General features: G+C 40.2%; 1 protein-coding gene across 5 annotated transcripts in view; it reads right to left on the reverse strand.

Annotated features, from left to right (window-relative positions):
• LOC125768600 (Krueppel-like factor luna) overlaps positions 1–25,946 on the reverse strand; it is a 271,043-nt gene that overhangs the window by 110,081 nt on the left and 135,016 nt on the right. The gene's annotated exons all lie outside the window — the stretch shown is intronic.

Consider the following 25,946-nt stretch of genomic DNA (forward strand, 5'->3'; position numbering starts at 1 on the left):
ATATTGCACTGATTTATGGTTGTTACGGCAACGACATTGCATGGCGTATTACTGCATCGCCATGTCTCGTTGCACTAGTCAGATGCACATTTGCAACGGGTTCTTCGAAAGGGTTGGTTCGAATGTCACCGCCCCACACCGAATGAATGGGGTGTGAATTACAGCCGTGAGATCAGCAAGTAAGCTCACTGATCCCATGCACCTTTCCAGTCCGCTGCCAGTGCGGTGAGACAATAATCCCAAATTTATTGTACGAAATTGCTTTTAATTGATGCTTTCCGACCGCCGAAAAATATAAAAAAACCCCAACAGAAAAATCATACTCATACTGGGTAATCCTTCTTTTCCCGGTTGCACTTCCGGAAAGAGGGGGGAGAAAAAAAATCCAATCCGATAACGGGGAAACAATAAAAACACTCACACACACCGCGTACAGCTATAAACCGCAAAATAATGCTGTTAAAGTGTAATAATTCAATATCGCCGCATAAATAGCATGGTGGAAAATGAGAAATGGTTGTCCGGTGGTACCGATCATCTGGATTTTGGACACAGTTCAGCTTGGCCGGTTTGTTTCTCGACGAGCATGCAAAAGTCACAAGCGCCACAAGGATACAGGACGCCCCAACAGTCATGTACACGTGGCTGGGGTTGGAATCTATAAAAAAAACTCGCTCGCTTTTTATCCAACGACAAAAGCTGCCACTGCTGTGGTTTCACTCATTTTGCAGTGTGTTTTCCATTCTCGTTGGATTACATGCATTTTTGCTCTCAAAAAACCAAACGAGTTTTTTTGGTTTTGTTTGCATTTTTTGGGATGTCGCTTTTTTGTCGCTGCACAATTCGCCAAAAACCATCAGCGGAGCATTAAATACGGGCAGAATAATGATAATGGGCAGTAATGAGGAAATGGATGAAGAAAAAAAAACCCAAACAGAACTAGGCCAACCGGTGCCAGACAGCGATAAGTCAGGGTGCAAAGTTCCCGGTGCTGTAACTCGCTGTATGGCGGGATGATAATTTATCAAACATTCGTGCGAAAAGGATGCATAAGCTATAGAATTACAGCACAAATACAAAAAAACAACTGGTAATAATCTTAAACAAACGAAATGCATCAATGCGTTCCATAACAAAAGCACAAATAATGAGGTACCGTCGAGGTAGGTGGAGATTAATGTTTTGCTGAAAATAAAAATGATAAATTGTTTAATTGCAAAATGCTCTCCAAGGAATGGAAGGAAAGCAAAAACAGCATGCAAAAAACCCAACTCCAACCAACCCACAAAATGGGTGCAATTTTTGTTGAAATTATTATACCACAAACAGCGTGAAAAAAAACATTCACAAACTGTGAAGAGTTTAACGAGGCCTCAAACACGGGGAAAACGTGGATGTCCACCTTACTTTAGGTTGAAAAGCGAATGCAACAAGCTGAAGAAACTGAAGAAACCGACAGAATAAACACTCATTACGACCGTTAAAGACCATCCGGCCGAAGGGATGCCACGTACGTGCAATTAGTGTAGTGCCTCGTGAGTGACTTAAGCTGCTAATGTACAATTAACATACGGGTTTTATGCTGTGGTAACCACGAAACAAGGGAAGAAAAGGTTTTAGCATTTTTCACGGGGGTTGGTGGTTGTTGCAAGGCCAGACGAATTGGAGTGCATTTTTGTAATGAATGATTTGGCTGCACTTTTGCACTATGAATTAGTACCGTTTGTAAAGAATTATTATCAGTAGAGAGTTGAAAACTAAAATAATGCGCATATAATGTGACAAAAAATAGACGCAGAGGAAAAGGACACTTTTTGATAATTGTTTAATTCCTTAATTTGTATATAAGATCATTTATTTAATCTTAATATTAATATTAATATTATATTAATATTAAAATAAATGCCAAAAAACAGTAATCTCCCATATAATAGGAAGTTATAGTCTTCCGGAAGGGCAGTCCGGTGTTGTACTTGTTAAACTGCGCCAGTTCCACCCGACTGACTATCCAACTGCGTGGTAAAAATAAGTCTCGTAAGCCAGAAATGGCCGGCTTAACCTTAGTGACCGTTAATCCAAGAAGGGAGAGAGAGAGTCCTCCTGAAGATAGGTCATCATCAGCATAACCTAGCTTCTTTATGTCAATTATATTGAAAAACAAAAATCAACCAAGTTAGTCAACAATACCTGTGTTATATTGGATCATCAACCTACGCATGATTATTAAAATACGATCGACATAACACTTCTGGAAAATAAACTTCAAACCAAATAACTACTTCAATAGGTTCAAGGCAAAAACGAAGGGACCATACGGGAATTTCAATTTCAATGAAGAAACAGGACCAAATTAGAACTGTGATTAATTCATGAGATTTTCCAGAGATTATTACCAAACAGGACATCAAAATAACATAACTTCCTTGCAACGGGAAACGTAAAATTTTCTGAGAAGTAACTCATAATCATGACGATAAAAGTAACAATCGAGGATAAGGTATTTATTAAGACCAAAGTTGGTCCTGAAACCGATTAGATAAGAAACATTGGAAAGGACAAAATAATTCTTTTGTTTTCGTTTACGTTAGTTACGAAAAGAGGAGAGAGAGAGAGAGAGAGAGTGAAAAACTCAAAATTTGTGCATTAGGTAATAGTTTAATAATAGTTAATAATAGTAATAGTAATAGTCTATCATGGTTTTTTATTTAACCAGGCTGAATAAACAAATAAAAAGCCCTTTGAATGAGCATTATTTCACCATGGAACAAATAATTTTATTTTTAATAAAAAATTGTTTAAAAAAAACTTTTCATTTGTAAGGAGGATTTTTAGGTGAAAAAGTATGTAATAGTTTTTTTAATTTCTTGTGGGATATCTGGATATATAAACCCTTGTGAGCTTTTTTACGGTGTATCCTCATGTGCTTTAATTTACTTGTAGGATATCCTTAAAGCCAAAAGAATAAATAAAAAGTATACATCAACCCTAGCAATGCACTAAACGAGAAAAAGCATTCCTTTTCCAGCCAAATCTAGACAATTTCAGGGTGCAAAAGCATGCGAATGAGTGCATGTAGAGTGTTAGAATGGTGTTCACACCATTTGCAAACAGGATCAGGCTAACGGGGGCTTGAGTTGTTTTGTTCTTCACTCCAATCGACTCCTATTCACCGTACATTCGATTAAAGTGCACAACTATGTAGCACAAGCGAATTACGTTGGCAAAACAGAATGATGGGGAAAAAAACCTTCAAACACCCCAAATCCACCTGAGCAGGTGACGTAAAGAACAAATACAAAAAAAAAAACACCGAGGGTGAATCAGCAGGAGTTTCTTCACATCAGGTGAAGCAAAATGCAATAAAATGGTAAAAGAATTGATGCGCACACTTGCGCATTTTTGCTCCACTCTACGTGCACACGGTTTTGACAGCACAGCGAGCAAAGTCAGCGGGCGACTCCTGTCTGCGTCTGCCCAGGATGGTTAGTGTGGTGTGAATGAAATATTTCCCAGCATGAGTGTGCTGGGCGTCGTGATGGTTTGCCGAAGGTGTGCGAATGGTTCACGGTATGAATTTTCCCTCAACAATTTTCCTCCGTTTAGAACAGTGCTAGTGCGAAAAGGTATGTTTGTGGGTGCGATTGGGACCAAACAAAAAAAAGGATGCAGTCAAATAATGCTGGTAATAAAAACAAGGGATGCAGAAAAGTAACGCAAGTGGATGTGTGAATGAAATCTTCTTTGCAAATCGCTCTTGAAGGACACAAAACTTTTGGGCGCAAATAGCTTTCATTTGATGCCTGCCTGAGAAAGTGTTTCTGGTAAAATGTTTTCTGCATTTTTCCATTTTTGTTTCCACGCTTGGGTACAATTATAGCAATGACAATAGTTTTCCCTATTACAGCGCATTCTGGCATTCAAAACTCTGATTGTTTAAAGCACACTATCTTTCACTTCATTGGGGAAAATTTCCTCATTTTTCCATATATTTTTCACCACGCCAAAAATTGGAACCGATAATAATGTTTTCCCCCCCGTTTGCGTTCGTTGCTCGATATGCACCGGGAACAAAATATCCGTCGGCACGTTTTACTTTTTAACCCGGGGAAATGTTTGTCACGTTTTGGGATTCTTTTCTTGGAAGTGACCCAAAAACCTTCCCGTCTAACTTCCCGTGTGAGTACATGGGTGAAAAATATGCTTCTCGCTTTGTAAGTGGTGAAACGAAAACAGGACAATTTTCACGTAGTTTTACCATCTAGGGAATCACACACACGTATATACACGAAGAAAGTGGTATGAAATGGAAGATTTAAACCATTTCTGGCTAGTTCACTAGGTAAACTCTCTTCAGAGTGCACGTTGCAGTATGCAGTCCTGAAGGAGCCATGCAAACTGCAACGCCTTAGCACTCGGAAGGAACACGCTGTAAGCTCTGCAAACAGTGGCCCGGCATGCCGTGAAGTGTTGTATAAAATGTAAATGAACCTTAAAATGTGGGATATAAAACTGCTGATTTTATTGGTCGGTCGGTGTTTTTTGGGGAATGGCGTTGAGAAAATGGCTCAGAAGTGGGGTTATGGAACGATGGAAGATTCCGTGTTCCGCTCACTGCATGGTGGTTTGTGTTTGTGTACGAACGCTCGTAAACTTTGCTTCGATGTTGAAGCGTTCCGGGTGCATGTTGTAATTTGCCGTTTGCCAAAGTTTACTTTAGCTTTTTTGCAAGTGCTTTGCATGTTTAGCTGAAAAGAAGGTTTGCAATTTTTGTTAACTAGTATGATACAGTCGCGACTGATTATTGTAAGTGATTTAGAACGAGTAAAAAAGATTTATTATTAAAAGATTGGTTTTTATTATTCAATTACAAATTTAAGTCTTTTACCACTGTTCAGAAAAGTTTTCTTACTTTGCACGTGTACAGCACGAATTTCAACATTTCATTACACTCAAATTCGAATTTAGGACTTGATACGCCCTGGCCGAACTTAACACGAAAAAAAATTATAAATTCTTGAAATTTATTCATCAAAAAATGATAACAATGAGTGTCTTCAAAATAAGCAATTGTGGTAGTCATCCACATCCTGATACCTAACACTTATCCTCGTTTTCACATCACCTTATCTGGTAATGTCAATTTGCATCGATCGCTGAACGTCGCGAACCTCAATCTATCTCTTGCGCCACCTAGTGTGCGGTTCAGCGAACCTAAAAGATCGTTTAGCTGATCACTAGATTGAACAAACACTAAGCGACAATTCATTCAATTTTACTTGAAATGTTAAGTTAGTTTATCTATATTTTCGTTACGTTTCTCGTGGTTTGTGTCTCGTGCCAACAGCCTGTTTGCCGTATTACATATTACATTGCAATTAGAATAAATTTGTTGCAAGTGCAACTTTCTATTGCGAACGTACAAAATTAATATAATTGATGATACTTTCACTCTTTCATTGCCTGGAAATGTGTTTTATCACACATTCTGCCCATCCTTTTTATCCATATGGGGCAAGTTCTACAGACCGCATCATTAAGAGGGTATTTCATTTAACCCACAAACACTGATTTGCTTAAATTAATTTACAAATACCATGCTCGGTCGCAGGCTACAACAGATATCCAGGCCTAGGACATATACACACACTTATGCAGCAATGTGCACGTAAAGTTTAGTTTGAAAAACAATGATCCATCAAACGAGCAGCAACGAGTGTCCGTGTTTACGCTCCTCTGGTTAAGCTTTTCATTACGGACCAACTGGACAAAACAAAATCGCATCCCTTTTTGCTGGCTACCCTACATTTTACCCAATTTCCGGCAAGCGTTTCCATTGCAGGAAGGGAATAAAACTTTCTATCCCCCTGCTAACCAGTGCGCAATGGTTGCATTTGTTTTGCAAAACCGGCACTGGCCGACGAATGGACGCGATTGCTGTGTTTCACACATCTCGCCACAGTTCACCCCCTAAAAAAGCATAACGTTCGGAGGACCCAGGAATGATAATGATTGCAATTTTACGGTCACGACCGGAACGGATTTCTGGCATGGCTCGCTAACTCTACGCTGTGCGTCGGATGATGGTATACCGGGTCCGAAAAGTGGGCAAAGTTTTGCCACTTAAAACTGAAAACGACACACACACACAAAACAAAATCACAACCAAAAATCTTTTCTCGATTGTGTTTTGTGGGTAAGAAAATGTGTGTGTGTGTGTGTTTGAGGTCAATGAAAATGGATATACTTTCTTATCGGAACTTAGATTGGATATTTTATTGGTATAAAGTTTATGCACCGAAAGCGATGCTCGAAAACTTTACAACGCCTTGCTGGGGGTGACACTTTTGACTGGGTGTTAGTTGATATTTCGCTGCCGTAAATGGGTAATTGTTCTAAACGATCGAGTGAAGCAGAATCGATGGATTTTAGAAACAAAATTGTATTTTATTATTGGTTGATAAAAGATTGCAATTGTTTTCTGGGTACTACAGAACATTTGTTTTTGTACAAATAAAACTTGAAAGGTAGAGATATATCAGTATCTTTATTTATTGCGGTAGAAATGAACTAAATAGATAAATTTTATTTCGAGTTAAATAATTTTGACTCATCAAAAATTTATAAAAAAATATAAACACTACTAATAAAGAAAAGGACAATACAAGAAGTAAATAAAAAAGTAAAAAGTAAGAAGCAGAGAACAAAATAAACATAAAGCGCCATCTATGGACAAACTATCGTACTGAACTTCTAAGTACTACTGCGTACTAAACACAGCCGTACAAAACATGTGCATTATAACCACATTAAAAGAACCATACACCATTGATTTGAAATGAACAATTCATGCACAAATAAATCACAAATAAAAAAAAACCTCTATCAAAAATTTATTCCGAAAATATAAACCCATAATTGCTCTCCCGGCCCCCGCTTGTGTGTTTCTGAAAACATTCGTTTGCTCTTTTGGACTGTTTCGGAACCGTTCTTTATATTTTCACCGTACACGTCCTGGGAGCAAAAAAAAAGTTCACCGCTTCTGTTAATCTGAAGTCAACGGCTGACAAAACCATTCCTGATTGCTGCTAACTTTGTTCAACCCCGTGGGGTATTAATTTATTTCGCATTCGTGCACCGTTCATGCTGATTCTTTGAAGTCAAAAACACTCCTTTGCACACACAGACACACGCTTCTTGCGTGGTGGGTAGCGGTTGGTAGACGCAATCCATGCGTCGATCGGAGTAGAAAAGTAACATTCATTTAATATGGTCTTCTTTTTCGATGAGTATGTGCTTCTCCATCCGGAATCCGTGTACGGAATTCGTACATCCGGCCGGTAGTGTCTTCCGTTACTTGTTGCCTTTCCAATAGCAACAGGAGCAATCGCTTGCTCTGGTACTTGTTTTGGATCTTGTGAAATCAGTGTACATCAGTGCTCTTCCATCATTAAGTTATCAATAAAATAGTCCTGCCGGTAGTAGTCGTCCCATGGGCATTACCCCCCGGGGGAGGGTGGGTGAGAGTGGAAAGCAGATCGAAACCAGAGTGAACGTCTTGGGAAATTAAATTTTGTCATCATCTCGTGCCCGACCGACGAGAAACGGACTGAATGACTGACGGAGTACCGTTCACTTAATCATTTGCTACCATCCCGGTGCTCCCCCACCAACGGTTGCGTTGGAATATTTTCAATTGAAAATCTCGTTTATTATTTAAAGGCAGGCGGTGGCCCTTCAGACACCGAGCATGATTGCGTTTTGGATTGGGGTTTTCGGGAAAGGGAGGAGGTTTGTTTTGTTTCTATTTTGCCGTAGAAGAAAAGATTGCCAGCACTTTCTTGCTTTCAGCACAATAAAGAGCCTCTTAAGGCGTGTACACTGGACTTACTTTTTTTTCTCTTCCTTTGCACACAATTTGATCGCTTCTTTCTTCGCACCGGGCGTACCGTGAATGAAAATCTATTTAGGAATTTTCTTTCCATCACCCACTGAAGAGAAAAAAAACTAAAAGAAATAAAGACACCGTGTCCCATCGGTGGGACTACTGGTGGCGGTGATTCGATCGTCGAACTTTTCACCACTGCGATTAATGTCTGTGTGTGTGCAGCTCACCTGAGCCTGAATTGAAAGCCGGGTTTTTTTGTGTGTATGTGCCATTCAGCTTTTATTACTAACACCCTCGGGTGTATCCTGCAAAACCAGCTCACAACAACTCGTCTCGTGGAGAAGCACCGGAATCTGGTTGTTTTAAAGTTGCGTTAAATGAAGTGGAAGATTTAATTAAATTTACTCAATCACTAAAACCCGGGAACACGGCGTGCACTGATTGCACAGGAAGTGCCCAATTCTCCCCAAAAAAAAGAGGTTTCCATGGTAGTGAAAATGTCCGCTTTCCACTTGTGAAGATAGTAGTTTTCTCCCAACCAGGAAAAGTCGGCGAATGTTCAAGAGATTTAACGGTGGAACGTCATTCCTTCTGTAATAATTCTGCTGATAGAGGCTTCATGTGAAAACAATCCCTTTTGCGTTGGACAGTGTGGAGTTTGGAAGAAGCGTTACGGAAATGGGGAATGACAAACAGAGGATGTGGACGATGCCGCGTGATGCCGCGTGATGCCGATGGCAATCAATCCCCTGTCACGTTGTGTGTTTAGTGAGATAGCTTTCCGATGGATCTTTCACACCATTATCTACACGCACACGCACGCAGGAGGTACATTTTCCCCCTTGTGCATAATGTGATAGAGCCGCTTATGCAGCATAATAGATGCGAAATTCCAAGCGCCTTAAAGCGTCCGTCCACTATCGACGCATATCAATTCATTATACCGTGCTTCATCGAAATGCTCCATCTCGTCAAATGGAGAGTGGGTAAAGTCATCGGCACGGTTTTATTTAATTAGCACCGTTTGTCTGTTTGCGCTGCATTATAATGCATTTTAATGGCATATACAGTTTACCGATCGAGCGGTACATAAACATTCCCATCGTTGCAAACTTATGCTATCAAAATATCCTTTTCCTATCATTAGTCGAAGTGTCTTCCGTACTCTGACTGCATCCATTTGCATTGTGTGCAATACTGATGCCATTTTTTTGTTGTTTTTGGTTCTTGGGTTTTAATTCATCACATTGTGAAAGTTTAATTTCCAAACGGGTTTTCGTATCGTTTTTTTTGCCGGAAAACGGAACACTTTGTCGTGGAACTCTTCCGGACGCATTATGGGTGTTTGCGAGAAGAAACGATTCAAGAAGACAGCTATTTGTTTTTAAATACTTCAATTAGAACCAGGACGAAACCAATGATGTGCACAATGGCGAAATGAGCAAGCTCAATGTGGAAATTCAAGAGAGGAGAGAGATAAATATAGATAGAAAGAGAGAAAAAAGACTCCCGAACAGGATTCCAAACCGGGAACAAGAAAACAATGGTGAATGGGCAAACGTTAGTCAATTCTTGTATTTTTTTTCTTTTGTTTTGCTGTTCCAAACACAATAGACAATTCGCAATGAAGCTTGCCACTTCCGATCGTTTCCATCTTCAATTTCTCAACCATTTTTAGGTTACGTACGGTGGTGCATTTAAAGTTTTTTTCCCTCCCTTTTGCAAAGGTATCGAACCCGATAGTGGCGGGAAGTGGCAACAAACGGCTGTGCTGTACGAATGCAGCGAAGCGTTAAATAAAGTTTTTCGAGGTTTGCTTGAGAATGGAAAGAATTCCTGTTTGCTTCCTGTTTCTTTTTTCTTTTTATTTCGCGTCCTGGTGAGAGAAGTTTGTGCATTGCATCGGTGCAGATCGTTAGTGCAAGATGGAAAGTGCCGTGATTGTTTTCTCATGATGAGAGTTGAGGTTGAAGGGAAAAGGGGAGTTAAAGTTTAAAGTGCAATTGTTGCGATCAGTTGAAGAACGTTGTAGAAATTGGTATTGAATATTTTTTACTATTTTTGAGGAAGTATTAAATATTTTATTTTTGTGTGATGGAGATAAATGGAAGTAAATGTTATTAAATGAATTAAAAATATAAACTCTTGAAGTGTTCGCATCACATCTTAGTAATACGTTGATTTGGTTTGTTTGGATTACTTCAATTTATTTAATTTCAATGCAATAAACTATCAATATATTTCGATACAAGGTATATCCTTAAAGAACTGAGCAAATTAAATTAGTTTGAAGTATCTCATAAACCCTAACTTAAGAAGCTTATTCTTCTGCACAATCCCATCCATTCTTATTTCCACCCAAACCAGTTATCATAAAAGAATATGACTAAGGAAGGAACATAAAATCTCTCCTCCTGCATCCTTCACCGAACGTCCCAATAGAAAGTCCTGAGCAAAAACCTGTCAATTTGTTGTTTGGGTGTGAAGCAAAAATTTCAAATCAAGAACGGAAACTGGAAAATTTTCTGCTGACTAGACACACACCAACAATCCGACGGGATCCGAAATCCCATTGACTGGCCATTGGAAGGAATGGATGTGTTTGCCTATCGAAGGATTGACACCGGTGTATTGGAGAGATCGTAGCCGAGTGCATCGATGATGCCAGTGAGACCCAGTGACACCGAGCACTTCGAACGTTCGGAATGGTCACAAACGTAAGGCTTAGGAAAAACGAACCCAAAAGAGAGAAAAGAAGGAATAAAGAAACAAAAACGACTACTTCAAGCCCGATATCCCCGGTGTATCCTTTCATCGATTGATTTCCATTTCCGACAGTTCGGAAGACATTCTGCGTTCGTTTCACCAGGGAAACATGGCAACAAAAGCGGCAAACGACATCGATTCAAGCAAACTATCGTTCCATGGTGTACGGTGGTGATATGCTTCGCTATCGAAAGGCACCGAACACAGTGCTGAGGACATTATTCATCTGGAATTATGAATAAATTTTTCCGATCGGCACTGTTCTGTTCCTTCCACTCTTTATTCCGTATCGCGCGTATCGATTCTATGTTTTGCTGCAAATGTTGCACGAATAGCTTGCATTTTTAGTTCCTTCTCTTGTAGGTTTTTTCTACACCAAACCACAGAAAAAGCTATCGACTAGATATAGGATTGTAAACAAAAGAGCAGAATAGCAAAAAAAAAGTAAGTTACAACCGTTCTCTCTCCAGCACAACAAAGTGCACAAATTGATTGCAAATGACTGGCGGACACGGTGTAATAAAGGTAGTTGCATTCAATGGTGATAGAATGCACTCGTAGATGAAAACAAACAAACATTGAAAAAAAAAATTGGCAAATTCCCGTACGAACTACACTACAAACAAGCAAATGTTGGGGAGGAAAAAAAAACGTCATACGATGCGAAATCGGTCACCGTAAAGCATCACCACCCGATGGCAAACCGATGAGTCGAGAAGCCATCTAATACCCGGGAAAGTCAGGAATTTGTACGGTTTGGAATCTGCTGCTACATTTGGATCTATTTGAACGTAACGTGCTGGACATTCGTACTGGATCTTTTGTCGGGAAAAGATCGTTACAGGTGGAAACAATTGCTACGCATAAAAACAAAGCAAAAAAAAAGGGTCGCTTCCAGCTATTTGATCACTTTGCGCCGTACAGAGATGGTTGGAGTTTACGTCGGATTGCTGATAAAATATGTCTGTAGCAAACAATGCCTACGCTAGGATGGATAAATCTGATCAATTGGACCATAAATATGGTCTCAATGATTTCCGAATTTGACGATAGTCTGCATTGTGTGGAATATGATTGAAGAGTATTGAATTTTTTCTCTCTACATTTTAGTTTCCCAAAAACAACTTTAACTTTAATTCGTCAAATTCTCAGCCTCAAAGCTCTAATTTGTTTACTTTACAAAATGGATTTAATGAATGACTATGGTGTCCCTAGGCTTCTAATGTTTACGATAAACTCCTACTGATGTACCTAAATCAGGCTTTTATTGAGGACTCTAATAGAATGTTTCATCTGGTATGTGGGATATTGGAATACGTCATTTGCCTTTCATATAGCCGATAGCCGGAAAGATCGTGTCCTGTCACTATTCGATTGCTTATGTAAGGAAATTGCTTTCGTTTTGTCAATCGAAAGTTTCGAATACTGAAGAAGTGTGATTCCTCCAACGGGTTTTACTGTATGCATTGTGACGTTTATCCGCCGATACGCTGCTTTTCCATACAGACGGTCAAGGTAATTTAACCTTTTAGGGTCAAATTTACGGCAAATTATCACTCGTTTTTATACATATTAAGCAAGTTTGACGTATTGACACGGAAGATTTTTTATATGCTAAATTTTCCTTTTCCTATCGTTTTGTTTATTGCTATATTAACGGTTAAATTGAAGGCAAATTGTTAATTGAACATACTCCTTCTCCTTTTGTGGAACTACAACCTCAACAGGTCTTCGCCTGCCACTTATGGTTTTCTTGACTTTTCAATAACCTTAGCGAGAGACATTCATTCCTTGCTATGGAGTACTACGGACCTGTCGAGCAGAAACCGGCGATATACACTACGTGGATTCCCAACTCAGCATAAATTACGTTATTACCAAGCATTTAAAACAGTCTTGAAGTCATTTCCAAGATATACATTTAAAAAAACACTGTTTTTATCGAAGCAATTTCAAATATCACTAAAGTGTCTCTACAACTCAGAAGTGGATAACACAGCCTGATGAAGAAAGCAGTTGGAATGAAACTGGATATTGATACGAATAATAATTTCCATTATTTTTTTAAACATGTAGCTATTAGAAACGCATAAACGCATAAGCAATTCAACACAGCTGAATGACCAAACAATTCAGATCAAACTGACACCGTCGTGCTGGGATACAACGATAACAGCACGACATAATGAAACCAAACTTAGAACACTTTATCGCCCGTAACACTTCAAAAGTCCTGTGCTGACACACGGGATGTTTAATTTTTGCCAAAGGTAAAAAGATTACTCACGCTTTCAGGCCTCCGGCCGCTTACTCTGGTTCGATTTTTACACTCCTGCTGGGGGCAATGATGGACGTCAGATGCAAAAGACCAACAAAAAAAGCACCCAAAAACCCTAAACCCGTTGATCAACAGTGTAAACGCGTGTGTGGAAATGGCAAATATTGCTGAGGTCGTGACAAAAATGGAAGCTAAATTTGCCGAAACAGATAAAAGCGTATGAAACACTTATAAAGGGCAACAACGCTAAGCGAGAAAAAGAAAGTTTTAACCACTTCATCACACAAGAGAGAGAGAGAGAGAGAGAGAGAGAGAGAGAGAGAGAAAACCAAAACCCACCTAATACCGCTGGGTTGGGTGAAGGAAAAATTTTCCTTTCATTTTATTTACCGACACGGTTTTCTGTTGAATTTTGCCATCTTTATTCTACTGGTTTATTTTTCACTCTATCAAGCAAATGTGTCACCTACACGAACACCAAACCGGAGAAAATCTGGTTTCGTTTAGTTGCGTTTCACTTCTTTTGTTTGCCTTTGTGCTGCTGTTTTGCATGCGGGTGGTATCAACAGTTGAAGTACAAAAAACAAGAATATTTCATTCGAAAAGCAAGAAACTTTTATAGGGTGCATACCCTGTCAACTACCGATCTGTCAACTCTTTTGCTGTGGTCAGCAACGTGAATGTGTAAGGGTTTAAGCGGGTGGTCACCGCAAGGAAAAGGTTACGAAGCAAAAAATGGTTGAACGGGTGTTGTTGAATGAAACATTGGAAACACTTTAAATGGACTCATGCTGGGTGTTTTAGATCAAAAGTATAATGTATCAATTTCGTATTAACTATAGCTTCAGCATTTGTGTTTGAATGTGGGAAAGAAGGTGTAATACATAAATCGTAATAGAGTATTTTATTATGTTTGATGATCAAATCAGAATAGTCTTTCCGGTTCATTGGATTCGAATGAAAGCTTTACGTTGAATACATAGATACAATTAGTGCTTAAATTAATAAACATTTTATAATCCATCTCGCAAAGGCATAGTTCAAGTATGGAACCGATAAATACACACCGTTCACGAACACTGCTTAATTCACCACGATATGCAACCATGTCGCTTACCTGTAATGAGAAGAGATAACAATAATGAAAAAGGATAAATGTGTACCCCGACCGAAAGCACCTGGCGCAAAGCGCAAAGACACAGTACAGTAAACAGGATTTTATGTAAATTGAAGGGCATCCAATTTTACCACCCCTTACCGAAATGAATCATTAAACATGCGCTCGGATGCCGCCCTAAACGTGTGGCACACACGCACATCAGCAGCATTATAATACATTAATTGCCCACCGTTTGATGTTTGCACACTCGTCGAGATGGCGACCGTATCGGTTTTATGACCACCGCCACCGGGTAGTAGCTTCAAAAGAAACTCTCACCCTCCCTCACGACCCACCCACGAACACCCTTCTTCATATCTCCCAAAAACCGGTCTCATCACCTTCAACAGAAACGACTGCTAACGAGGTGTCTTAAATTTTTATTACTTTTATTCTTTCACCTCGCCTTGCGCCACCTCCCACATCAGCCCGCTTTGGCAAATCGATTTGAAAGCAAAAGAAAAATAAGAAGGACGTCACAACGCATTAGAACCTGTTAGCGACAACGCACACCCACACATGCATGATGTTTGTGTGCATCGTTACAGAGCTACCAGGCGTCTCCATGGTTTGTGCTTCGTTTGAATGAAGTCATTAGAAGTTCTAAATATCGTATCTTGGGTGCTACGGCATCATCGTAGCGTTTCACCACCCCAAAATGATCGTGCGGCAACAGCAAGAGTGAGTTGTAATTATATTCTCATTTTCGTGCAACACGAAAAATAAAAATCAACTCTTACCATTTTCTTTGAGCGAGCTTTTCATTTCCGGGGAACGTTTCCTGCTTCCGGTTTGTGGGGAATTTTGATAGAAGATCAGTTTTTGTATGGAAAAAATTGAATACATGTGTGATGTTGGTTGAAAATTTTCAAAATGATCGTTTAATATAAGCAATCCTTTGTTGGAATGAACTACAAAAATATTGATTTTTATTTTTGAATTAATATATAATGCTGCGAAAATATATCAAAGAAATTCAATGTAACAAAATAAATGAACCTTCTTCTTTTTCTGATGATTTTCTTTAAGACAATTACTTTGGAATTTTCTGAATATTTGTTTCTTGGTTACCTTTGAGCTTAGAAATGAATTTTCCATCGATTCTATGGGTGTCAGATTTGTGTTCTAATATTAAAGTATATCACGAATTATAACTTCTCAGTTGGAATTGAAATTGATAAAGTATTTTTAAGAACTATTAAAAAGTAACTCATAGCTCATATTTTGTCTGAGCACAAGGATAATTACAACAACAAAAAATCAAAGTTAAACGGGAAAATCATCGGTTTATTATATATTTCATGTACTTCCATCAACTCCCAACGGCACGGCTGAAATCATTCCGCGACACACTTAAGCATCGAGCAAATAATACTTTCGTGCCGCTCTCATCAACTTCAGTGTCATCTGTTAATTTTAATTGCAACGATTTGCATGAAAATGTTATTAAAACTGTGCAAATGATTGGTTCGCGGACGAAAAACATTAAAAACACAAAAGCGGAATTGATCCGATCAGCGATCATTTTCCGATTCGAAATGATGAAAGGGAGAAGAAAGATAAAAAAGTAACCCCCGCATGTACTAACAGAAATCGAGCAATACACATGCAATTTTGTTTTGCAGCAACCTTTTTTTTGCGTGCATTTTGCTTGTCCCTTGACACTGTTGTTTAATTTAAAATGCATTTATCTTTGCCGACAAAACAGAGAGAGCACGAGACCTGCACACTATTTAATCTACTTTGCTGCTTTCCATTTCAATCTTTCATTTTTCTCTTAGTAGCTGATCATCTTTTTTTATTTCTATTTTTTTATTAGTACATTTTCATTGACTAAAAAAATTTCCCCCTATTGTCTCGTATTGCTTCATTTGTCGGTTAAATTTTTGCATTCTTCACTTTCGGTGGCACTGATTTTCTTTTTTATTTTCACCATCAGGAAGGATTGTAGGAAAGGGTCGTGAATGTCAAATTTCCTATCCGGCACGATTCAGCAAAAGCGTCAAGAGCACATCATCTTCGTTCGATGCTTGGGAGCGCCTGGAGGACGACGCGCACACGGGCGCGAGTGGTACACTCTTCAAAAATTATTAAAAAAGTTTAATTGAAGTTCGGGAAGAGCATTTCAATACAAAAATCCAATTAATTTTCATTCTTTGCTGTGCCGAGGTTCTATATCCACGGCCACGGTTCGGCACGCAAGCCCTCACACAGAAACAAAAGCAGGTTGAGGAAAGAGTACAGAAGAAAAAAAAACACACGTAGTTACCATCCGTACCTTTCTCTTTGAAATGAAAGGTATCTAAAAAAAGTAAAAAAGGGCTTATGCAGAAAAAAAGACAGGGAAGGAAAATTTGAGCAGCACACTGGGTGCAGGCGGAAGGATAAAAAAAGCTAATATCGTGGAGTATTTTTTATTTTTAATTCGGAATAAGGAAACAATGCGCTTAATGGGAAAGTGAAGCAAAATCAGAAGCTCATCCGTGTGCTGGGCTGGGATGTTTTTGCGGGATTGTTTCGCGCAAACGATCTCGCACTACTCGGTATGCTTTCGCTTAATGCTGTGCACTTTCTTCAACACAAAATTGTACCGAATTCGTTTGCAAAGCGTGCACATTCCTTACTGAAACAAAAAAAAGGAAGGAAAATGCAAATAAAGTATACTTGTGCCATTCCTGTAGCTTTGTCTGTCGATGCACCGACTGGTGCACAAATCACGAGAAGAAGCTGGCATTGCAGCGAACCTCATCCAGACACCGTACAGACAGATCTGTTTGACAAGCGGAAACGATTTAGCGACAAGAAAGCTACCATTCAAGAGGAAATTCTATTTAAACAGTTTTAAATTATCCTTATTGATAGCTGGTACAGTGGTGCAGTGCTATAATTTCCATTCCGATTTTAACTTAGCCGGTCGTTGTTGTGCTTTTTTCATCTGTATCTATGTGTGTCTCTACACGATACCTAAATTGTCCACAATGCTTGTGTCGAATGATGAAACAAAGTGATAACCGATGCAGAAGAAGCAGAGAAAAAAAAGCTTTCCTCCAATGGGAAAAATGCACCCTGCATAACGTACAACCCGGCCACTCACATCGATAATGCGAAGGACAAGCAGTAAAACAAATGGTTTTAAGAAAAGAAAGTAAAAACAACGACGAAACCCTCATCGACACGATACTAAAAGCGAAAAATAAACGATGAATAAAAACTTTTGCGACACTTTAGCCACTTTTAGCCATCTAGGGTAGGGTACGGGGGGTGGCTGAAACATGCTAAAAACCGAACCAGGGAAGCAGTAAAAATCGTTTCCGGAAGCATAATTTCAAATTTCCAGTGGTTTTCCTATGGCATTTAGAGACTTGTTTTTTTCTTCTTCTCGTTTACATTTTCCTACCCTTTCGAGGTTTCTTTCACGTTCAGTTTGGCTTAGTTAAAGTTTTGGTGGAGTAAAAATGCACACACACGCACTGAGAGAGAAAAAAATAATATATGAATGATGCAGACTGACTAAGGTTCTCAGGGAGGAGAGAGTATTGCCGCGGCTGCACAGTATTTCACCACTTGCCGGAGTTGGTTTTGTCTCAGTGGCAAAAGTTATGCACACCACTTGGCCAACGTTTTTCGTGAACTCACATTTCACCATACCACTGACTCACCATTTTCACTCGCTCCCTCACTTTATAGAACATTTTCTTTCAAAATCATTTCCTCCCCCTATATAGAAGTGAACGCTTTTTTTCCATTCGTTCTTCTTTGCAGGAAACGATCTCCGATTAGGAAACTGGAAAACTTTATCTCACCCTGTCCTTCGGTGTTAATGTAGCGGATCATAATTTCTGCACAACATGCCTAGGGTTGCATGCTGGTTTTTGAGGTGGTATTTTTTTGGGTTTGGTAACTTTTTCTCTAACAGAAAATGATGTTTTAGATGGCGAGAAATATGGCTCCTTACATGGTTGATAATTGAAAAGAAAATGAGGGTACTACCGCTGTACCGCTTTGAAGATAGTTTCGTTTGCTGGAAGTGTTACGGAAATTGGGTTGGAAATTATGGCTCCAGGTTTCAGGGCGCGGTGAGAGAAAAAAAGCAAGTTAAAACAGTGTTAAAGAGTTAAATTGAAACAAACGATTAAAGTTTTCATGCTCAAAGCTCCTTTGAATAGTGATGATAGAAAAGAGTGAGGTCAAAAGACTTAAACAAAAAGGTCCCCAAAACGAATGAACCTCAAAAACTGGGAACAATAACTGTGAACCACAACTAGAAATCCAAAATTTTCCCAAGAAATACAAAATTTTAGTTTAAAAAAAACTCCTGCACGAAACCATAATCGATCGATCGTCATTTGATCGCATGCCATCGAACGATTTGCCCCGAAAGTGATGAGCATCTCGAAATACATTTCTTAGAAAGCGATGTTCATCAACACCCCGGACCGTGCATCGTTTTTCTCGAGTAAACTTAATTTTCAAATCTCCTCCCGCCCCTGTTCGGAGGATCCTTCTCGGGTAGGTGGTCGCACCTAACGAGTTTTTGGGGTGAAATGACCAAAAAACCGAGGAAGCAATTTTAAATGGACTTGCGGTAATCAATCAAAATCTAATTAAGAATACACCGGCAGAAAGTCCTTCGCTGTACGAGGAACTACCCTTCCCCTCGGAAGAAGCTGTACATCACCGATGATGCTCTCACACACATTTGACGGATAATGTTGACGTGAAACGGTTGATGGGAACCACAAAAACTGACCATCGTTTCGTTCATTTCCTTTTTTTAAAGAAGGAGGAGATCGGTTGGGGAGGTTAGTGGGAGTTGGTAGCTAGCATGTGTTTCTGTGGAAGGATATAGACAATAGGAAAAGGACAATCTACACAGGAATGTCTCTCGAAGGCCCTTCATCCTAATGTACTTGTGGTCGCTTGTATGTCTGTGTGTGTGTATGAGCGTGTAGGAGAACAGCAAAAAAAAAGGGACTCGTTTTGTGATCGCTTCGTATCTGTCACTCACAAGAGCCCCAGCTACAATTCGCACACACACACGTACACACATACAGTTATACATTCATGTTCACTTCCATCTCGATGCCTTGCACTTGGGCGTGTTGGGAAGTGCGCATTGGAACGAAAATTCATTTAGAAGCAAATTAAATTGCCGGTGGCATATTCCCTTTTCGCACTGGGAAACAATTAATTTAATTGAGTTTTGAGTCTGTGTAAAATGTTGAAAACCAGTGACGAGGGTGCACAGTCACCAAACCCTCCCCGGTTACGCTCTGTACGTACGTCCCCGACGATGTCCGGGCTTCACGGTGATACCACAGCGGCAAAGCGAAATGATGAATGAAGGTGGCCATCGTGTTCGGGGAGAAGGAGAAGGAGAAGGGACCGGAAGTGAATCCGATGAGCTGAGCGATGGTGACAGTGGAGACCTGCAGGAGTGGTCCACACGGTGCCAGCTGCCAGTTTTACGCTCGAACGCTTCAGAATAATACGAGTGCAAATTGTGGAAGGATATTCAATTTATCACCTTTTGCTCGCGCATCTTCCCCGTCTTAAATGCGTCGCGTTTGGGCTGTTTTGTTGTTTGCCGGCTTTTTGTGGCCGTCTTATTTGTCGGATCTTTTTACCCACCCGCGAACTTCGTTCGCTATCGTTCCTTTTCCCGTCTGATAGCCTGGGTGGAGGATGGCATTTGTCGGTGGCAAATTGTAAGAATGGTGAAGTAGATGGAGAAGGGAAGGATGGACGCAAGAGAGAAGAAAAAAATTTCCTCAGGAAGCATCAGATAGCTGGTGCAGGAAATGAGCAATTCGAACGTGTGCGGTAGGTAAATTTTCTGTGAAATGATATTTTCCATTGGCAAGGTAGCGGTTTTCATCAAGATGCGTATATTTGCATGTTTACAGTTGAGAGATATTATTTAAAGATAAGTTTAATTCAAACCAAGCCGCACAGACCGTACAAAACGCAACAGAAATTATTAATCTTGACTTGGAAATGTGTAAATAAGACGGCTAACATGTGTATGCAATGCACATTGCATACCTTTTAGGCGGAATTAGACGATACCTGAAAAACGTTTGCAAATCAATGTTTTAATTTCGTATTAAAAATGCAACAGCAAGATAAATGATGGAAAAAATGATTTTTTTAAAATTCCAAGCAAAAGTAACTTAATAAAATTAAACCAAAAAATATGTCTCTAATGTACCAAACAAATTATACCAATAATATGTTTTGGTTTACGTCGTCAATTCGAGGTTAACAGTGTCACTCACTCAAACGGGCCTGTCTCTGACGTCACGTGAAAGAGAATTATATTAAAGTGCTACAGTAAAAAAATAAAATTCCAAACACAACAACAGCACAGCTCACAGGTGGTGACCGAGTTTTGCGTTTTGTTTTATTTCGTTAAACGTCGCTTTATTATATCCAACCACTAAACACGTTATAGATCCGTTCCAAAAATATGCGAGAGTGTGTGTGTGTGCTTTTTCATAGATTTAACATCAACAAACCCCATAGCATGTATAGAACGGAAATAAAATCGCACATTGAAATGCGTACAAAAAGCTAGACCGCAAAAAAACCCAACGCACTCGCACGCACATTTAACTTGCGTTCAATTTGTTGCTGTTCTCTTTTTTTTTGTCTGCTGTTTGCCTACTTTTCCCCCATCGAACAAATGGTGCAGAACGTACCACAAAACAGTACGGCGAACACAGAAGCAGCACGAAACGGAAATATCATACATCATCAGATTATCGTTGACAGAACATGCAAGAAATCGGGGCAAAAAGGTAGGTAAAGCCCCCGAAAACCTTGGGCACATAAACACACGCACCCACTATGCCCGGTTACGCTCACGGAAATGCTCACAAATTCTCAATTTCCCGGCGGAAAAACAATCCGGTTAGCTGAAAACTGCTGATGAAAGACGCACGCCAGTCATAATTCTTGTCCCGAGCGGTAAATGCTGTGCAACCCTCGGGGGGAAGGAGCCATTTTCTCACCCCTCCATCACTGTTGGGTTGTTCATCCAACAGGTTCATTAGGTAGGTAAAGAACACAAAAGTGTTAAGAAAGAATCTCCGATAATGAAAGTAATTTATCGGTAACCATTCAGTGCCTTCCATTCGTGTTTTTGGGTAAAGACGAAATAAAAGTGCGTGTGCTTGGGATGGAAACCGAAGACAAAATGCCGCTCCGGAAGCTTCTATTATACCGTGGCGTTCTTCCACTTCCGTGTCATTGTTACATCTTTATCAAAGCGTGCACGTCACCAGAGCGCACGTTAGCGCAAACTTTCACACATCAATCATTCAGCAGGGCGAAACGTACCACGTAGCGTTTGAACTGCTCGAACCGCTTCCCGACAGGACATACATTTTTAATTGCTGACTGGCTGCAAACAGGACGAACGAAGTTCCGCAAAACTCTTTGAAGCAATCTTGAGCATGAGTAATGGTATGCTTGCGTATGTACCTGGGGGGGGGGAGGGTAGGGAGTATGTACATGTAAGTTCGAATGCGTGTACCGAGGCAGTCAATCTTTTGATGTGCAACGCAGCGTAAAGTGTGGCGAAGATGAATTTCGTTTCATGCTTCTGTAACACATGTTGGAAAGACAAGGTTCTGATTCTGACACCGATCAAGATGATTTGGTGTAGTTTGTAATAGTTTGAAAGTTATGAGCGAAGGGAGTTTTGATAAACGTATAAATGAGCAAAATTCGTTAGGAAAAAAATGTGACAAAATGTATAAATATATTTAACAAATTTAGTTCAAGTTAAGAAATAGCTGAACAAACATGTTTCACAACGCTTAACACATTTTGTTACAAAAGAAATAAAGAAAAAGATACGAAGAAAAGTGTACGAATCATACTTTTGGAAACATGAATCTCTCCCATGTGTACGCTCACGTCTAAAACCCTACACATTCCTTCATTTTTCATCCTAAAAATAACCCAACTTCAAAGCTAATTTACAAGAAAAGTGGAAAAGTAAACAGAAGTATTCGTTCACAAAAATGATAACCCTGCGGCAACCAAGCAAGCGTTACCGAAACGACCAAGAAGTTAAGCTTGGTGTTTAAGTTGATAAAAATTTGCTCCATCGAAAAACAAAAAAAAAAGGAAAGGCCAAGTCAGCCACCGAAAATTCCCTTCCAAGCTGGGTGGATTTAACGAAAAAAAAATGCTGTGGATAAGTCAAAAGAACAAGAAAAGACGAACGTGTTTGACTTTTTCCAGTAGGGTAGTCAGTAGGGTGGCTCTTGTTGCTTTTGCTGCTAACTTCAAATATAAAATCCTATCTTTTCCCCATGTGTTGAAGTATATACATGTGTGTGTGTGTGTGCTTTTTTGGGTTTTGTTTTACCTCTCTCTCATTTGTTTTTCATCCTTGGCAGACACATTTAGTTGCACATGTTTATGTGGCGAAGGGTCTCATAGGGATGATGCTTTTGCAAGCGGAGATAAAATGGCTATTTTATAATACCGCATGAAATGCTCGCAACCATCGATATCTACCAGGGTCATTGATCTCCGGATCATACCGTTAAAGGGCCGCGGAGGATAATTCGGTGGCACCTTAAGACGGTGCCGAATACCATGACACTAAAGTCCTTAAAGTTAACTATCCTGGACCGGACGCTGATTCTACGTTTGGTGTAAAGCAAGCGTTGGCAGTACTGAACTACACTGTTGAGAATTTTAAACAAAATAATTCACATGTGCAATGAAGCATATAGCACACATTTTTCACTGACAGTAGCTTATCGCAACAAGAAAGAGATTGAAAATATTTTTTTATATTTTGCTGATAAAATAAAGAAAGTTAAACGTTGGTGCAAACGAAAACTGTGTTTTGAAGTATTAAACGCCTTAAGGTATACAATCTGTAAGCACTACTTCACTAAGATCCATGTTATGTCGTAAACATTGGATACTGTCAGGCGTGTACGGAACAAAGTAATTGAACAACATTCAACATTCATTTTATTTGTAATTCAATGTACAAACAACTTGGTATAGTATTAACTTCATAGGAAAAGCATAATGTTTTGTTTGTTCTCTGTTAGTTTTGCTCAATTTTTGTTTTTAAAAATTACCTAATCAAATGACTGATTAATTAGATTAATAGAAATAATCTTAGCTTTGATATATAAACTTTCATGAATAAAGAGTAATTGGGATCAACATTTACTTAAACTATACAACCATGAGCTTTGTAACGCTATTGTTTGTCTCGATGTTGTACCCTTTCTGTACATCCACAATAAACCCCATTCGGAACCAGAGTAAGGGTTCGGTATGCTGACGTACACACGTGAATTGAAAGTGAAGGACAAATAATACCTTGTAACAGGAAAAAAGAAGAGCAAATTGCGTGTAGCGAGCACAGTATGCAACGAAAGAAAACGAAAAGCAAAAAGGGGTTTTTGCGTGCCAACACACATTTTCCGGGGACCGGGCTTTTCCTAACCGGTCTTCACTCCACGCATTACTACCACCTGACATTGGCAATGTTTGTGTGCAATCACGCAGGTTAATATTTGCTTTTTCTTGTCGTATGCCTGCTGCTTCCCATCCACGAACAGTACCGCCTGTTGGCTTCCCGCCGGGTTTGCTGGTGTCCCGCGGTTACCTATGCCCGACGGGATCCACCCACCGTGTACAGCCAAACTGATTTCGTCACCTCGCACCCGTGTGTCGCACGTGTGTAAAAGTTTGTGCATGGTGGCGTAATTAATGCTAGAGGTTTTGGTGTTTTTTCCTCCCGTATCGTAGGGATTTGTCTCGCACATCAAACGTGGCTTGGTGCGACGGCGGAATGGAATGGAACCAGCGTGGGGTAACACCCGCGTGCGCACACAGTACGCAGAATGTTGTGAATATTTTATCGGCTTTTCCTAGGGCACAGGGCAGAATGCGAGCAATCTGTGCCAGCAGCTTGCCACGATTTAAAGGCGGGAGGGGCGGTTGGGTTTTCCCATGGTAAGAAAATGCGCACTGAAGAAAGAACGGGTAACAACGAAGCTTACCCTTAACCAAAAGTCAAACACATGCACTTAGCTTGAGTGAAATTAATGGAGTTCGTAGGAAAAAGCCGATCCGAGAATGTTGGCCCACGCACGTGGCGGGTGGTTTGTGGGCAAAAGTTTGGACGGAGTTTTTTTTATGAGTTAATAGCAAAGTTTCAAACAACAACCCATGCTATTCCTTGTGGAGCGGATGGACATTTTTCTCTGATTAGAATTTAAGAACACACTTAGGGCAGTTGTTTTTTTTTTTGCGAAAACTGCTAAATCCAAACATTCGTTGTGGCTCATCTGCTGAAAGAAATTGAATTTCCACTTCCTTCCACAAAAACTTCGAAATGAGCACCAAATCCCTCCAAAAAACTCTAAACCACCATTTCAAACCACAATTCAGCTTCCGGTCACCGAAACGCAATCGCCCTGAAGTGTGCTGAGCTGCCACTTGAAGGTTTCGCACAGGCAGCTAAAACGCAATACCACCGACACCACCAGGAAAAAGCTAGCCCGAAACCTGCCAGGCGGTGGGATGAACTTCGGCATTACAACGGGTCGACAAAGGAAGAAAACAAGCATCAGGAACAAAGTTCTGTTCATTCTTCGATCGAGAATCCCGTGGAGGTAATTGTGCTGTGCTTTTGTAGCTGAAGCTGTACTACATTATCATAAGGACTTGTCATCCATGCGACCGACCACAGTGAGCAGTCGTGCCGGCGGCAGACTTGCCAGTTGCAGACGCGCTCACAGATAAACAGGGGCTGGGGGATTGGATTATTTATTCCACGAGTGTGCCACCTGGAGCTCACCGGGCAATACACAAGAGCACCGGAAGCATACTCGCTTACAGACATATACACACCGGCAACAACAAAATGGTCCAAATTTGACTTTTCCCCAAAAACGTGGAAAAAGAAGGGAAAAACATATACACAACAACTCAGCACGAGGTCATTGTGCCCGTTTGGCGTCACACTTCCTAAAGTTGGACCAAAAATGCTTGAACCGGGCGGTGAATCCCGGCATGAAATGTGTCTTACTTCCTGTTTTCCCCATCTGTGTGTGTACCGTTAGTTGTCGTGACCAGTTGAGAGACGAGAAGAAGCAGCAAAACGTGAAGGTTTGCCCCCAAAAAGGGCATACCGGATTTAGGGAACCGAAATTCTCAAGAAAGACGATACCGTTGAACTGGAAAGGATGTAACCATCCTCTCCCCTGGGGGGAGAACAGTAATGGAAAGCAGGAGAAGAAAACCCACCAAGAACAAGAAAACCAGAAAAGGAATAAAAAAAATCGCAAGGAAACAGAATGAATCCGGCTGCTGCTTTTGCCGCTGGGACTGGAAAATACCTTCGCTGTTGTTGCTACGAGTGCTACCTGCTACTACTACTACTACTACTACTACTACCGGCGGCCTGCCTGCTGCTGGCAGTTTCTTTAAGCTTGCCACATAAACTGGAATTGAATTTGTAAGGGGCAAAGGCGCACAAACACGCACATCCGTACCGGGAGTGTGGCGCAAAGATGGCATTTGGCAGCCAGTTTTAACTTCTTGCACTGGAACTTTGGTGGCCATCGCTGACGGGTAAATTTTGGGCTTGCGAGTACGATGCCACAAAGCCATCGTCATGGTATCTTTCGCATTTTTAGCTTTCTGCTTCCTTTCCTTCCGGAACTCAATACCCGGCATAAAATCAGCTCTTTGGGGGGAGAACGGTTTGGCACTTCTTCAAGTTTTTTTTCGGCACTTTCTACTTGTTTATTTAGATATTGGACCGGCTGGTAGATAAAAATTGGTAATATTCCTCGCTTCATTCTCAT

Source organism: Anopheles funestus, chromosome 3RL (genome assembly GCF_943734845.2).
Source record: "Anopheles funestus chromosome 3RL, idAnoFuneDA-416_04, whole genome shotgun sequence".
NCBI lineage: Eukaryota > Metazoa > Arthropoda > Insecta > Diptera > Culicidae > Anopheles > Anopheles funestus.